General features: G+C 43.6%; 1 protein-coding gene across 7 annotated transcripts in view; it reads right to left on the bottom strand.

Moving 5' to 3' along the window:
* The window catches only part of SEMA6D (semaphorin 6D), a 31,080-nt gene extending 29,384 nt beyond the window's left edge, over positions 1 to 1,696 (bottom strand). For all 7 annotated transcript variants that reach the window (XM_053988168.1, XM_053988172.1, XM_053988174.1 and 4 more), the window contains exon 1: positions 1,615 to 1,696. The gene's annotated coding sequence lies outside the window, so the exon portion shown is untranslated. The remainder of the gene's footprint in view (positions 1 to 1,614) is intronic.
* Between the last annotated feature and the right edge of the window lie 15,255 nt (positions 1,697 to 16,951).

Raw genomic sequence — 16,951 nt, 5'->3', positions numbered from 1 at the left:
TGCAGATGAAAGTGAGAAGCTGGTTAAATAAACCAATGTACAGCCTCTGGGTTATACTTTTTTGGCTGCCTTTCTGAAAACAAATCTGAGCTACATAATTCAGAATCCTAATAAATTCTTACTACAAACTTTTCCTTCCTGATTTAAAAAAACCCTGAGCTTTATATTAGTTAACACAAAAACTGCTGAAGTTTATAATTATATAGAGAAGAAATCAGAGCACTAAGCTGGCAATTTGTTTTTATCTAAGCCAGAGTAAATGTTTATACAATATCTGCCAACATAACAAAATATGCCTGTCACTTACAACATTAAACATGATTCCATACAGCTTAATTTACTGAAAGGAACTGAAATAGACTTTAGAGGTACACCGAATTTTATACCGTGAATAAAGCAGGAAAAAAACGTCTATTCTCTTTTGCCACAAAAGTAATTGCAAAGCTTTACAATGAGCTTCCTGTTGGACTTGGAAAAAGGAGAGAACCTCAGAAAATTCTCTGTGAAAGTATTTGTATGTGAGAGCAACAGACCACCAGTAAACGCCTCTAAGACAGCAGGAAGCTGTTTCTTCAAATAATATTTAGGGAACATTAGTAAGACCAACAACTTCAAGCACAAAGGTATCCCAATAAAGATGCATGCTTTTTTTTTTTCTCCAAAGGAAATAACCAGGGGGGAAAAAATGCCACATATTTACAGAGCACTGAACAGTATTCTGGAGGAAGTTTGCTGTAATTCCTGCACATTATGTGTGAAGCGTGTGTGTGTGTGTACATGGATAAGCTACAATACCATCTGTACAGCAAGTGCCACATATGTGAGCATTATGAACCATCATTGCTGCTGCTATGCTCAAAAGTAAATGTATTCTAAGCCACACACAAATACAAATGACTTTACACACTGAGGGCTGAATTTGGCTCAAATTACTCACAGGCTAATGCCTGTGCTACAGACATAATCTTGACCAGAAGTAAGAAATAACTGAGAGATTGGCAGAAACCCACTAATTTAAGACTAGCCATATTCATGCTAACAAGTGGGATTTCCACCGGAACTACAATTTTTTCAAAACATAAACCTAAAGCAGTTAATCGCATTTTTCAACTCACAAGCTAAAACACAACAACCATAAAAAAAACCTTCCACAACCACCCCACAACCCTTTAAAACACAGGCGTAATAGCCACCCAGATATATCTGTGTGACCTTTCATTTCCATCCATCCTTATAAATAATAAAGAAGGCTTTAAACCCTTTCTAATTACTCCTTGAAAGCAGCTGTATCGGTTTCTGCAGTGATGAAACGCCCCCACCCCCCCAGAAAAAAAAAAAGAAAAAGTTTCCCCGCTCCGCACCTGAGCATTGTTTTCGGCAGGAGGGCGGGCGGGGAGCTGCCCCTGCCGCGGCACGGGGATAATTCAGAACTGACTCCAGTATTTGTTTCCATCCATTATTGATGGGGAGCTGGAAACGCGGCTCCCTCTGCCTCCCAGCGCCCGGCTGCTGCCGGGGAGCCCGTAAATCACGCCTCGCCAGGCTCCCCGCCCCGCCGGCAGCGCCGAGCCCCGGGCCGGCTCGGCCCCCGACGCGGCGCCAGCCCCAACTCACCCCAAGCGCCCCGGGGCGACTTCGCCGGGGACAAACCCGACAGCTCCGCTCCGGCTGCCCCGTCTGCGGCCGGCGGCGGCTCCCGCCCGCTCCGCTCGGCAGCGCCGCCGCGCTCCCGCCGCTCTCCCCGGTACCTGCAGCCGCCGCGCCGCTGCCCGCGGCCGCCGCCCGCCGGCGGGGCCCGCTCCGCCCGCCGTCCCCCGCCGGGCGCCCCATCCCGGCGCTGCGCTGGGAGCCGGGGCGGCGCGGGGGAGGCGCGCCCGGCAGAGCCCACCCCTGCCTCCACCTCCCGCGAATGGATTTATTCTCGCCCGTCCCTCCGCCAGCACCGCGGCGGCCCCCGGCCCGCGCCCCGCCGCTACCGCGGACAACTTTTCGGTCTCACCGCAGCGGGAGCGCGGCCCGCGGCCGCCGGCGGAGCTCGGCGAGTCGCGCCATGGCGGGGCGGGGGCGGACCGGCACCGCCCCGGCGCTGCCCCCCCGCCTCCGCCTCCCCCGCCGCGGGCAGCGCCGGGCGCCGCCCCGACACCGACACCGGCCCCGGCCCCGGCCCCGGCTCCGGCCCCGGCCCCGGCCCCGGCCGGCTGCGCGGAGCTCCGGCAAACTTCGCCCGTAGTTGTACCCCTCCCAGCCCACCTCGGCAAACCTGCCCCCGCCCCTCCCGCCCCGAGGCCGCGGAGGTAAACAGCTGGGGCGAAGCAATCGAGAATTTGTTTTGTTCATCGTCGACGCCACCTTCGCTTCTTAAGACAGAAATTTTCATTTCTATTTGGGAAGAAAAAGTCATTGCGAGCAATGCAATTTTGCGGGCTAACGAGACTCGATTTTGCAGACGAGTACTTCGCGTGTGGTGCTGGGGGGGATGTCCTTGAAATGACATCTTTTTAAATGCCTGTCCAAAATCCCTTCAGATATTCCAGAAACAAAGGGTTTAATCCCAGAAATGAAGTCCAGGAAATAGCTGTCACTAATTCATTTTTCTTCACATGAAAGATAAATTAATTAAGGCTTAAAGTACCATGGAGTATTTTGGATGCCCCTGTACAGGGAAAAAAATTAAAGGATTACTTGCCAAACTGTTTCATCTGTGTTTGTTTTATGGGAAATAAGAAAAACTCCAAGTAAAAGTAATTCAGAGATTTTTGCTGGGGAATATATCCTTCCTTCATGCGCAGTTCCCAGATTCCTGCCCCTTAGCTGAGCACTGTCTCCACAGCAAAGCCTTGGGCTGGTTGCTTCCCACAGCGCTCCTACCCCTCTGGAAGAGAAGTGCTTGATACTCCCAAGCAGTATTTTGGGCTGATCTGGCAGGTTTTTACGCACGCACCACTCACAGCGGGAGCGTTGCCTCTTGAGAACTGATTCATCTAAGTAAGGGCGCCAGGATTTGGCCCATAGTAAATTCTCTTTAGAGATGGTGCCAACAAAATCTCCCAGCCATGGGAATAGGACGTTTTTGGCAACTCAGTCCCCCTTGGCTGTCTCTCTCTGATGTTTCCTAGTGGTGACAGGCTAAAGGCAAGATCATTATGGGCTTCCTCACAGCGAACACAGCACAGCTATGTGGCACCCCAGGAGCTGCTGCCTGGTTAAAGGTGTAAAGACATTATTTTCTCTTTTTCATGAACAGCCCTAATCTGAAAAGCATCAAAATTTGCACGGCACATGAAAATGCTGCGACAGAGACTACTTGCTTGGTTAGGAATCGAATCACAACCTCAGGAGAACAAAGCTGAAAGTGCTTCCCAAAGAAGGATTTGTTTCACAGAATAGCTCTGTGGCCTTTGCACTGGAAGTGAGACACCCGGAGCAGACCCACTGTGGTGGGGATTTGTGGTGGGTACGGATGGGTGCCTAGGTGCAGGCTACCCACACCAGGGCATTAAAAATGTGGGATTTGCTCCTTGGCTTTTGAAACTCCTGATGGTAGCGCCAGCCAGGAAGACTGCAGCACTGGAAGAGCCACTCATATTTTCATTCAATACACCCCTTTTGTGACTGCCATGTAGAAGTTACTCCTCAATGTTGTTCTGCTGTCCCTGCTGTGGGGGTGTCAGATGCCCAGCCCTTGGCACTGCTTGGGCTGTGGCTGCGTGCTCTCCTCTGCTCTGAGAAGGGCAGCCTGTGGGAAGGGACCTTTCTTCCCTGCCATACCTCCGAGCCACAAGCTGACTCAAGGTTTCCATATATCAGGATGAAAGATTAATATGGTTTAAATCTCCTTCTGCTTCAATTAGGCAGGTGACACAATGTTGAGAATCAGATCGCATTCCCGTAGGGCAAAGGGTTTCAGCTGGAAGTACAGCATTTTAGAGGATTTTGGTACAGCCAAGACTAATATCTTGTGTCTACACTTAAATATGGTAGTTTATTATCATTTCAAAATTTGCTGCATGGCTAGAAACCACTTTATGGAAGGATTTAAAGTATGTGCATTTACAATATGTGTGCAGTCAGGGAATTACACAGCCACAGGTTTTTAAACACAAATATATGCAGGCTCCTATTGATATGATAAACTATCAGTAACATGTGCTGCAAAGCTTCTTAAATCCTCACTGACACAACAGACCACTATTGTGTCAATAGTGTGCAGATTAATGGGGTATTGTCAGGCTATTTTAGGCCTTAACTTTCATTTATCCTAAAACTTGTTCTTCATTGTAACTCTTAACCTTTGGATTCTGCCAACACATTTCTTGTCACAAATATACTAATGGAATTAAAAGAAACCTGGCTTTTAAATGTTAATTACCCCTAGAATGATTGATTTGCCAAAGAAACACATCAACAGAATCTGAAAGTACAGAGGCAGAATAAAATGGACTGAGTGTCAGCCCAAGAGCTAGGAATGCCCGAGGACCACCTTTGGCTTCAGTGAGACTGTCCCTGTGTCCCAGGTGGTAACAGACCCACCTGGTCTCATGGGTAGGGTGTACGGGTGATTCCTACTGTCCAAAGGACTTTTCACCCTCTAAGTGCATTACAGACTTGAGCAACATTTGTTCATGAATTTGAAAATACAAGCAAAGTGTTTTCATACTGGTAACAGAAGCACCCTCTGTTAGAATAACAGTGATTTTTTTATTCATTAAAGTATAGATAATATTAAACTGTTTTTAAACCAGACATTTCATTCTGTTTGAATGCCTCCACCAGGTTTACAACCAAAGCTGAACTGATTTCAGCAAGTAGGTGTGTTGATTGACATCACCACTTCAGCCACATGGTGATTTGGTGAGGAAGTGCAGGGCAGTTTGCAAGTTTGGGAAACCACCTTCAGATCATGGTAGCTCAGGAAAAGTTAGCTCATCCCTAGGAAATACCAAGTACCGAGGGAAATGGAATTGATGGTTTCCCCTTGGCTGAGCCCCTTGGCTGAGCCAGAGCTCCATCAGTGACTCAGCATGCAAATGCACGGACACAATGGCTTCTGAATGAAACATCAAACTTATATTTTGAGGACATGTTCATTTAAGCTGTGTCATTTCCAATAAAAACAGCAAATGTCATTTACAGGGGGATGGTCAAATCACAGCAGTGCCAAGAAGTGATGATGTTATACCCTAAGAGTCATTTTGTTTTAGCTAAATGTTTTCTTCCTCCCTTCTTTCTGCCAGTGCTTACAGACATCTGCCTAGTGCAAGGCATTGCATAGAAGAATGGTAGGTAATTTAATATGGATCGATACGTAATTCCTGATGAAGTACACATGCAGTTTTTATATTCACTATCCTTAAATCTAAATTGCAAAGTGCAATGTTATGACTTACCTTTACTGTAATTAAGTTTAATAGTAAAAGAGAATAGAATTTATTTATTATGAGTGAATAAAATTAGTTGGACAATTTAAGGTGCTATTCAATGAGTAATGCTCCCATAGAAAGGGTAAACATTTGTCTGCCTGATAATAGTTGTTCGTATTAACAACCTAGAAAAGTTATTTTCATGCAGCTCTGGTTTTATGTGTCTTCTTGTCTTCTCAATATCCTGGGAGCCATTGCACAGGGCAGGGCAGGCATGTATAATACGTGAATAAATGTAGGACAATTTCCAAGAAAAACAGGCTTTTTATCTCTATCGATTGGTGAAGAATTCTCTCCTTTGGACTTTTAAGAACATAAATGTAGAAAATAGGAAGATCAAGCTGTAATGCCTCACAGCTCATGAGCAGAACAGGGTTAAAGCCACATAAGCTGAAACTGATAACTCATTATGGTGTCAGCCTGCACAATGCAGAATTCCATGTTTCCTAATGCTTACCTCTGTTAGAGGGACGCCGACCATTCCTGGCTTCAGCACCCCATCTCCATGAATCCCTTCTGAAGGTATTGCCCTTTTTTTAGGGCATTTTTTTAGGTGTTGCCCTATTCTTCCCCGTTCCCCATGATTTAGATCCTGAGAAGATGGGTCTTTAATCTGCCTTGAGTGCATTCAAATCATATCCCTGTTCAATCATCCTAAACGTTGCCAGGGGAAATATCGGTGAAAATCCCAGTGTTTGGCTGGCAAAGCAATAAAGCTGAGCCAACCATTTCCCTTGTTTGAGTCCTGAGCTTGTAGTATCAATGCAAGTCAGAAGTAAGACATTTCAGAACATTGTTGCTCATGATTTACACCAAGTGGCTAAAAATAGCAAATTGCTAATATAACAAGCCTGTGCTGTGTTGATACAGACAAATAATTGTTCATAAGTCAAGTATTATTTAAAGAGGGGTAAGTTTAAGAAAAGATGTAATGAATTTACCTTGTAAACAGTATCCAAAGTATCACATGAGGGTAGATCTTTATAATGCTTAAAAGAGAGAAGATAATTTTCTCATATTTTCCAAATGATGGAAGACCCCTCTTTTCACCCTTGACAGCTGTCAGAAAATTATGGGAGGTGCTTTTAAGCAATTAAAATTTTGTAAAATACAGGGAGGAGAGAAAACAATTCCAACACTTTTTATAGCATCTTCTTGGGTGCTGTATTGAGAGTCATATTTAAAGTATTTCTGACTGTCAAGAATTCACTTTAACATAGAATCATTTAGGTTAGAAAAGACCTTTAAGATCATCGAGTCCAACCATTAGTAACATCATTGTTCCTTTTTTAATATTTTTCTAATCTTCCTTCTCATTTAGAGGGATGTGCAGAAATCTCATGCTGTATGCCTGTCACTTGAAGGTGTAGTGATAATTTTTTTGCCAATACTGATGCTGGGCTGTGCACCCCAACTTGGCAACTTTGTCCTGTCTCTGTAAAGGACCAGCATGTGCATGTGCTTTCATTCCTGTGATTTAGCTTTCTGGCTGATGTAAGAAATGGGTTCACACTGTTATTCATGACCACCCACCATCATCTGACATCAGTTTGCCTTGAGAAGCCCACAGAACAATCTCTATATTGAATATTTAAGTGATAAATCTAATAGCTGCTCTCAGGCAAAGGTCCAGCTGAAATTCCATGTGTTGGCTCTCCCACTCCCCCATCTGTACTCTGAGGAGGCAGAGGAGATGTGCCAGTAATGAATAAAAATAATTGGAAAACAGTTTTTTAAAGCTTTGTCAGTATACTGCATGGGTCAGCCAGCAGGGATCCTGCAGGATCCTGTCTGTGCAGAAGAACCTGAGACAGTGGAAAGCCAGAAATTCCTCCTCTGCTGAGGCTGTGGCGAGAACCCCATGTCAGCAAAGACAGAAGAGACACAGACACAATGTTTGCAATGTGTTGTCCCGTGTATTTTACAACTTGAAATGTGCCTAGAGTGAAATCTGGATGAAATGTGCTTGGAGTGAAATCCGGATGACTGTATGTCAAAGCCACTAAAAGGGATTCAAGCAATAAACATAACTGGGCACAGTCCTGTAAAACTGGTCTTTCCTGCCTGTAAGCTCCCCATCAGGCTTAACTTTGGAAAACCAACTCTTTCAGGCCAGTGGTTCTGGCCATGGCACTTTCACACAAAGATCACTGCAATAGTAAAACATGATTAGTTCCTGGTCCTTGCAAAAGAATCATCTTGTAAAATAATCCCAGTGAGGGACAGGGCAGAGAGCTGGCAACACCAAAGCCGAGCTGAAGGCACTGCCATGGTGCCCTTTGGGTCTGGGTACAGAGCCCTGGTATTGCTCACTCCCCTCAGCACTCTAAATGTCTGCAGGAATGACTGAAAGCAAAACAAACTCCATTTTCTGTACAATTATTAGCTTTTCAGTTTGGTGTATTACAGCACCCATCTTTTGATGAGAAATGAATTCAAAACATCTAAGGTAATATCATCAAAATACTGTAATTAGATTTAATGGCACACTTCCAAGATTAATAGGTGATCTTCCTCACAGCCTACAATTTTAATTTCCAAAATTTCATTTGTCATACTGCTACTCAGTACAGATTCACCATCACAGTGTTAACCTACACTTTTCTTCACTCGTAGTAAAATGTGCTGCCTTTTCCAGGCATAGACAGATGAAAAGATGTATTAGTAACAAATCTGTGTTTATGGCATATAATCACAAGATGACAAGACACTTAATGTTACCTATTTATATATTATGTATAGCAACTTCTGTTACACAAAATCACTTTTCAGTCCCATTTTAGGGGATTACCTAATCCTGTAATTGATTCTGTGTGATGAGTCCCTGTTGTCCTGTGGAGACCCATTGACCTTCATAACAGGAACAGGCCTGAAAACATTCCATTATTTCACTCTTTTTTTATGTGTAAATTACAAGATAATGTAGGATGAGAGCAGATGATTTTATCTGTCTATTTACTTCACTGGGCTCAGAATTCTAAGTGTTTTATGACTTGACCAAGAAGAAGAAGAAGAAGAATTACTCCCTATCAGTAAGAATGACCAAAGACATGATGGATGTTTTCTTTAAGGTAAATCAAATATTCCCATAGAAATGTAGCCAATCATACACATTCTCAAACAGCTCAGAGCTACAGTAAAGCTACTTTCTACTGTAACTGTCACATCTGAAAACTTGCAAAGGGATGAAGCAATTGCTCACTGGTTATAAATACCAGCAGATCAGTTTATCTAGCGATCTGTATCGTGTTACTCATTCCAGAGTCCATAAAATCCAACATGAATCGGCTTGACTTTGTACACAAACAATCACATCCTACACAAAGGTGAGTCCACAGGTAGCAGCTGATGACATTTTATAGTCATGGAGGTTTTAGTATTACAGAAAACAAGTAATTGGACATGTGTGCATGTGCAGACAGACACACACAGACACACATAAACCTTGCTCCTTCGCTGGCCCACCAAATATAACTCCACGGATTAAGGCTTTAAATAAGTCTCTAAGAATGTAATTTAGTACAGTCTGAATCCCCCTTGGGCAAGCCTGAGGTAGCTCCTTGGGCTGTCACAGCTCAGCAGCTGTCCAGCCTAACACTGACTCAGGAGCCAAAAGCCTGCCTCATTTGGGTGACAGTGAAACAGTTGTAAAGGATCAGACAGACATTATCCTTGGATGAGGTAGGGAGGGTGCTTAGAAAATAGCTAATACCATTACTTACTAAGAATAGAAAGGTAAACAAACTGCTTGCAAATTTGTATCTGAATGAATTCTGAAATAAAGCCTTACCATATGGCATTCCTTTCCAGCAAGAGGGTAGACTCTTATCCTAGGTTAGAAGAAAGATGATCAAACTCTACTTTTACCTCTGTGACACACACAATAAAGTCCATGACCCACACACAGTCAGTAATGACAGGAGCTGCTGCCTTTGGCATATTACCTTGAGTTTCTGCTCAGTGTGTGCCCCTTGACATCTCAGTATCTGACTTCAGCCTAGGATATTCTGTTCTTGAGACACAGGTGATTACCTTTAATTAGTCTTTCAACACTTATGGCCTTATCTAACAGTACTGTTTGTTTGGAAAAAAATGACTTCTAGCTTTGACGTACCTCAGAGTTCCTTCTTGTGTGCTGGCTGTGGGCTGCAAAATCCTTTCTGTTGAGCAGCTGTAACAGAGCCATCCATGAAATGTTTCCTTTCCTCTGTTCTGTGCTTTGCATGTTTGTGCAGAAGAAAAATTTCCACTTATGGAAGGTGAGCACACACTGTTACTATTCTCTATATATTATATATTTTCTCTGTATGTTCTCTATTCTACTATTCTCTACAGTAAGAGGCAGAAGTGAGTGCAGATTGTTTGATCCTTTGGAGTTACTGTTGCTCCTTCCCCCATCAACATTTGAAATGTGCACAGTGTCTAGAAGTCACTGATCCAGGGACATATCCTACTGCTTTCCTTTGGAGAATGCAAGATGACACATTTTCACCTTTGAGGTGACAGTAGGTGACAATGAGATAGGTGGCCCATTTCAGCCCCACATTGTCTCACTGATCACAGTATGCCAGCTGCTTGTATGACTGTGCATGTCAGCCCACTAATCTTGAGTGATGCAAAGCTCCACAGAGTCTGGGGAAATACCATTGTCTGTGACAACTCATGCAGGAAACAGTCATGCAAAGGAGCTGTCAAGGGAGGAGGCTTGGTCTAGGAGAGGGGGGTGTGTGGGGTCAAAAGTGTAGAAAGCACTTTGGATCCAAGGCAATATAAATTAGCCATGGCACCTAGTCTATCCTACAAAATCTCCTATTTGCATCACATACTGGAAGAATTAACATTGCAAAAACATACAACAAAGCAACAGCCAGTAATAATCAAGTTATAACTAAATACTCTGGATGGTGCTTGACTTAGAAAAACAGGCTCAGGTAGGAATGCCAACACTATTCTCTGACATAGCTGGAAAAAAGAGTAAGCTGTGACATCTCCATTCTTGGCAAATCACAGAGACTGCTGCAGGCACTCTGTTCCCTCTGCTGCTTGGAGTGATGCAGTCGTAGCTGCTGTCGCTGTTAGCTACAGATCTCCTCTCTTCTCTGTCTTTGTGGGGAAGAGGAGGGCATGAAAAGTGGTTCACTACTTGGGAAGCAATGGAAGAAACAGTATTTGTGGTTCCAGTCAAAGTTTTCCAGCTCCTTTTATAGATTTGACTTTTTAAAAAATTAGTTGCATAATAGGGTGCCAGGATTTTAGCAGTCATGCTATAGCAAATACATAATTTTATAACAAAGTCTCTACTGTCCAGTGGCCAAAGATAACTACAGGTTATTCTCAGCTTTCTTATCAAAAGCTGTTTCAGACTTGGATATTTTATCTGAGTACTTCAGATGCTGCCTGAATAGCTTCCCACGTTCAGAAGAATCTCAGTGATTGTTTATTTTGTGCATGCACTTTGCATGCTGCAGAGAATGCCTAGTTGGTAATCCCTCTCCCTGCCATTATTACCCACATATGTGCACCAGGCCAAGAGCTCAGCACCAAACCAGAGAGGGAGGGAAAGGTCTCCACCTGTGGTGTAGCCAGACCATGCAGAAACACTCTGCATGTGTGGAGACCAGCTGCATAAGGCACAGGCTTAGCAGGCTCCCTGCCACCTGGCCAGTCCCCTGCACTGCCAGGGGAGGAATGGAGTGGAGTCAGAGTTGGGGGAGACAGTAAAGGGGGAGAAAGCAGACTGCCCACTGCTCAGCCAGCTGACTGGGGATTTGGAGAGCAGATTAGGGCTGTGGTCAGCTTTGGACTCCCATCACATCACACTGCCAGGACTCAAGCTCAGATGAGCTTTGAACGTGTCAGAAGAGGCCATATGACTTCTTACTACAGACCCAATTGAGGAGCTCTCTGCAAAGCGAATCATCTATCAGTCCTGCCCATCAGTAATGTCATGGCACTGATGTCAGGCTGACAATTTAGATTCAAAATCCTTCCTAGAAGGATCAGGATAGCACGTGTGCATGTGTTCCTGGGGTTGCTGGCCATCTGGGCTGCTCTTGAAGCCATGTGGTTTTACACCCTGCCCACGTTTCAGGCATCCTGTATCCAGAATGGCACTCGGGAGAACTGCGTGCATTAACTTGCTCTCTGATCTACACCCCTTCATGAACTTTTGACAGTGACTAAGTCTGTGTTTTCCCTAGGATCTTCAAAAACCTCTCAAACAGGCCTGATGACAGAGAGCCTGTTGATTTTTTGTTGGGACTGAGTGAAGATCCCTCTGTTCTTTCAGATGCCAAAAGAAAAAAAAATGTGAACTGTACTTTTCAAATGTCATCCTGGGGAGCCAACCCTCAAACTCTTCCTCACATATAAAATGTCCTGGCAGGATTACCATATAATATCCATTGCAGCAGTGGAAAATATCAAAGGATCATGGCTTAAAATTAAACAAAGCAGCACCCTTTCTTGTCTGAAAAGCAATACATTATTCCTCTTCCTCTTTTTCCCTTCTCACCTGCAAATTGCCATGCAGTTTGGTAAAGCAGGATTAAGTATCCACAATAAACACTCTCATGTGAAGCCGGGGAGAGCAAATGGAAGCAATCACTTTACTTTTTAGCCCAAACCTTCTGTAGCAAATGTGATTTTTCTTTCTTGCAGCTGACTAGTAGAAACTGATTTAGGCCCTTTGCACTTGCTGCCAGCAAGTGTTCCCACTCCAAAAATAGCCTACTGAAGAAAGAAGTGTCAGTTGCTGTCTTCAACAGGCTGCTTTCTAAACCCATTGTTAGAAGACACCTACTTGAGATGAAACCTGGCATGTCACCACGCTGTGGGCAAAGTGCCATTCCAGCAGATGGGCAGGGGGTAGGCAGTGCCAGCAATCCAGTCTGGATATCAACCTTGAGTAACAAGGTTGTATTCCCATCTGAGGATGTCAAAGCCTGGAGCTGTGCTCTACCTTAACCTGTGTCCTTACACACCTTGCTGCTCACACACATCTATGCAGTATTTGAAAGGTTTCTATTTGATTTGCAGCCCATCCTGCTCTGCTCTACTGGCACCAGGTTTAAGTTTGGGATGGGTGAGCCTGGCCTGCCATGCTCTGCAATGAAGGTGTGGGCAGGACCATGTGAGCAGCACTTGGCTTTCAGTGCCTTTCTCCCCACTGTGGCATTTAGTAGCAAATATGTGGGAAAACACCTCAGGGTGCTGTAGTCAAGGCAAAAGCTTCCAGAAAGACCTCAAGAGCTGTGTACCAGTGAAAAACCACAATGTAGGTACCTCTGAGTGGAGCTGCAGGAGTCCAGCAGAGGTTAATCTCAGTGCTCAAGTCCCCCTGCGTTTAGAGTAAACAGGAAAGAGCAGTTCTGCAGTCTCATTCTGTTCCAGCCTCAGAAATCCCCACACTCTCAAGTGCCTCACAAGAGCATCAGGCCTCGATGAACTGGGATTCATATGCCACAGCCTCGTGAGACCAATATGACAATGAAGTCTCTACCTTTCAATGTGTCTTGTACAAAAAAAGCCTCTTCTCTCTAGTGAAATGCCAGCCTGTGTGTGGACACTTTATCTAGGTTCTTCTGTAGTGCCTGTTTGTGTTATATGTCTTACAGAGTCTCAAATTAAAGCATGTAAACTCTACCTACATCTTTTCAAAATTTCGTCTTATATGTCCCATGAAACTATTAGTTTAGCTATCACTAGGTATTAAAATTTAAAAGGGTCACTAAATGCATACTGCTAGAAGGGAACAACATTAGTTACACATTACCAGAACAAAACTAAATTAAGAAACAGCTCATTTCCTTTGTACCATCAATATTTTACTCAACCATAGCCTGGATGCTTGTACTCACAAAAAAGAATTAATCATTTATGTGCTAATGTACATCCATTTTTTAAAATCATCACTTAAGTAATCATTTTTGTGTGTGCTCAGATGTGTGATGCCTGCTTATGAAAGTGCAGGAAAAATCAGTACAAATTAAATAAAATTTATAAGGTGGATATCAGTGAAACAGATGCAAAAGAGTCCTCCATGCAGTAAAATTGTAATCAAATTGCTGTAAAATTCTGTTAGTGAGTCATAATTTGAAAAACATACTGGTCCAATGCTAAACTTATTTATATGCTGTGCTATCCTCTTTATTTTGGTGCAAGCATACACAATGCAGTTCATCACAGATTTTGTCTTAAAATATGCATAAAACTGAAACAACAAAATCTTTATTGCCATCTAATTGGGTACTGCCATTTCCCAAGAGTTTATTTACCGAGAATCACAGTGATCCTATCCTAACATCATCTGTGTCTGCCCATCTGGGAGGTTCCCAAAGCCCTTCTCAAAGTGAGGTGCAGGAAGTCTTGTGGAAATGCTCCCACCTGGGGCAGCACAGGGATCCCTGCCTGGTGTTCCCTTCACATGCCACGTGTGGGAAATGAGGCTCTGGCTCAGCAAAACCAAACTTCTCCTCTCCAGCAAAGTGTCACACAGCCTGCAACATCTACCCAGTACAGATCACAATAACCAGAGTTTCAGCTCCCTGAAAAGGACTAACTGTATCTCCTGGGCTGGATTTGCTGCTGCCTTGGGCTTGTCATTTACACCCATGGAAAATGCTCCAAATCAAGAGACCTGCTTTGCTCAGATATAAATTACAGCCACTTTACTCAGCCATAAATGTCTGTCTAAGGTGAAAAGTAGCAGAGAACAGCAGTTAGTGCTGGCTGCACTAAAAAGAGTTAAGATGGTCCTAGCAGATTGGAGCCCACAGTCCCATGGAAATTAAATCAGCTTTTTCTAAAGGTGTGATTGCTTCTTTTGGACTACCTACATCAGTGAAAGAATATGGCAAAGCTGTTAGATCTCTGCAAGAACACTGAATTTCACAGAAGAGCAGCACAATACTTGAAATAGAATTTGGTGTAGCAGTACTGTAAGTTTTTTCTTCTATTGCTTCAGTAATTTTATGGTGATGTATTTTTATGACAATTTAAAGAATCTCTGTGTTTATGAGGCAATAACACAACCTGCAAAATAAATTCCAAGGCCAAGTTGTCTATTAATATATAGTATGGATTCCTGTGAATGACTAGAGATGAGCTGGAACAATGCTCAGGAAAAAGCAAGAGAATGTGTACCAGTTCTTCAAGATGTGAAGATTTGTGTTCCTTTTTCAGCTAAGACCTGACATTCTGTCTGTGAAATGGAGAAAATGATCCAGCAGGCAACACTTCTATTTTGCAGAAATGTCTGAGAAACTAAGTAGTGGATTCCCACTCATCTCTTCACCAAAAGCCACGCTTTTGGGTATTTAATTTTAAATAAAGGACTTTTTCTTTTTTTCTTTTCCTTCTTACTAGTCCAAATCTTTTCCAGATGAAACTTCTGTGATAACCACTGTGGCCCTCTGAACTGTTTCTCCCTCACCAAGACACCATACTTGCAGCCATCTCATCTGCAGATGTCAGTGAGTACATGGCAGAAAAAAAGCACAACATATGATGAGCTTTCTCATGGTGGATAACAGGAGCAGCACGAACTGACCATGATTTGGAGATGTGCCATGAATGGCTACATTTCAGATTGCAAGGAACCGAGAATTTAACTTTTCTTTTGGAGAAGTACCTGGTGAAGCTGGCTTTGGCCACAGCTTAGGAGCTCCCTGAGAAGCCAGCAGGAGCTCAGTACACGCTGCACAGGCACCAAACCAAGCACACAATGTACATCCCCTGGCAGTGCAAAGCAACCTGGTGCTACAGTCCCGTACACAGACAGGAGTCCATAACCTTGGAGAATTGGACTGGTTCTGTTCATTTTATTTCAACTCAATTTAGGGACAATGCATCGTGAGCAGTGTATGAGGCAAAAAAAGAGTTGCCAGATGAAGCATCCACCAGGTCTGAAAGCCACTGCCAGTTAAATGTGCAGGGAAAGCACTTTTGCAATTACACAAACGGTTAAATAAATACAGATTTTAAATTTCTCATTTTTATCAAATTCATCTGTTGACAAGACCTCAGCCAGAGGGAAGAAGGGGAGTGACAGGGCAATGAGCTTCTCAACCTCAAGGTGTGCCACCTGGATGGGAGGAGGAAGGGCCCTTTCCTAAAGGACATACATTGGGTTATACTGGAGATGACACAGATTCTTTGCATGAGCGGTCTGCATGGAGCTACCTGACTGCTTGAGACTGAAGTTTCTGATAAGAATGTAAACTTTGACCTATAGTGACTTCTTTTTCTGGGTGTCTAATGGATTAAATGGTTTTTTTCCCAGTTCAGAAGCTGCAGGTGGGCTGGGGATCATTTGAGAGAGATTCAGCTTTGGACCTTCACCACTCCCTGTGCAGATGAGAGGCCCTGCAGAGAAACCAGAGTGGCAGTTTGCACAGGTGTAGAGAATTGCCCCAAATCTATGTGTGTGCCTCCACTATCTCAAAACACACACACATGTGCCTTTTTTTGCCTTTGCTTAAATTTAGCAAAGTGTCCTGAAATGCACTTCATATGATTTGAAAGATAAAAATGTCTCTATCCTACTTGTGCCAGTTTATTGCTAATGTGGGCAGGTGATTCATCAATGGATGAAATGAGATTTTCAAGTTGTTTTAAAATGATAAGGTAGTTTTCAGAGCTCATGCAGTTTGTTACTAGATACATGATTTATTAATATATTTGTCAAATAATGCATTTGACAAGTTTTAAAAACATTTCTGGATAATTGCTTTTATAACTCATCAATCTTAAAAGGGGAGTAGCAAGATAAGATTGTATTTTACAATCCCTATTTTTCTAGTCTCTCCCTTATCACAGCCCAGTGCAAGGGATGGAAATGTAAACACTGGATACATGTTTCCCCATAATTTTTCTTTGGTTTACTGTTGATTTTCTTTGTTCAGGATAGACTCAACCTTGCAAGTCAAACTAGCCAAGAAGACTGGCCAGTTTCAAACTTCATAATTGATTGGTGTAACTGTAATTGCTTTCAGCACCATGGGACCTTTTAACATCACTTTCAATATTTTGGTTTGATTTCACTCTAAATCATACCTAAATGTCCATCTATTCCTTACTGGGTCCTATTCAGAAATATAATTTTCAGGATTACATTTGCCTGTTAAAGACTTGATTGAAAGATGGATTCAGGGCTCAGACACATGCTCACTTAACAAAGCAGATGCAGTGATTTCCTCGAGCTGTTTGTTACCACCTGCTTGTCAGACACTGTGTCCCACCAAGGCATGGATGGAGCAGGGTGTGTGAGCCTTTGGCAGCTGCTTCAGTGCCAAGTCCTGTGGCTTAGCTGAGTTCCCTGGATGTTCCCTTCCATCTGCAGGTGGCTAAGCCATGAACATGCACTCAAGGACCACGACACAGACTGAGCAGTTTTCCTGATTGAGACCAGAGCTTCCAGTCCTGTGATGAGATGAACCAGAAGACTTTCCAAAGTGTGCTGGGCAGCACTGAGGTTCTGCTGGGGCAGAGGAGTCTGCCAGCACCAGGGCAGGCCCAGGCTCAGGCTGGGC

The sequence above is a fragment of the Vidua macroura genome, chromosome 12 (genome assembly GCF_024509145.1).
Source record: "Vidua macroura isolate BioBank_ID:100142 chromosome 12, ASM2450914v1, whole genome shotgun sequence".
NCBI classification, from domain to species: domain Eukaryota; kingdom Metazoa; phylum Chordata; class Aves; order Passeriformes; family Viduidae; genus Vidua; species Vidua macroura.
The sequence above is the reverse complement of the archived record's forward strand: the minus strand, read 5'-3'. Positions and strand labels throughout refer to the sequence as shown.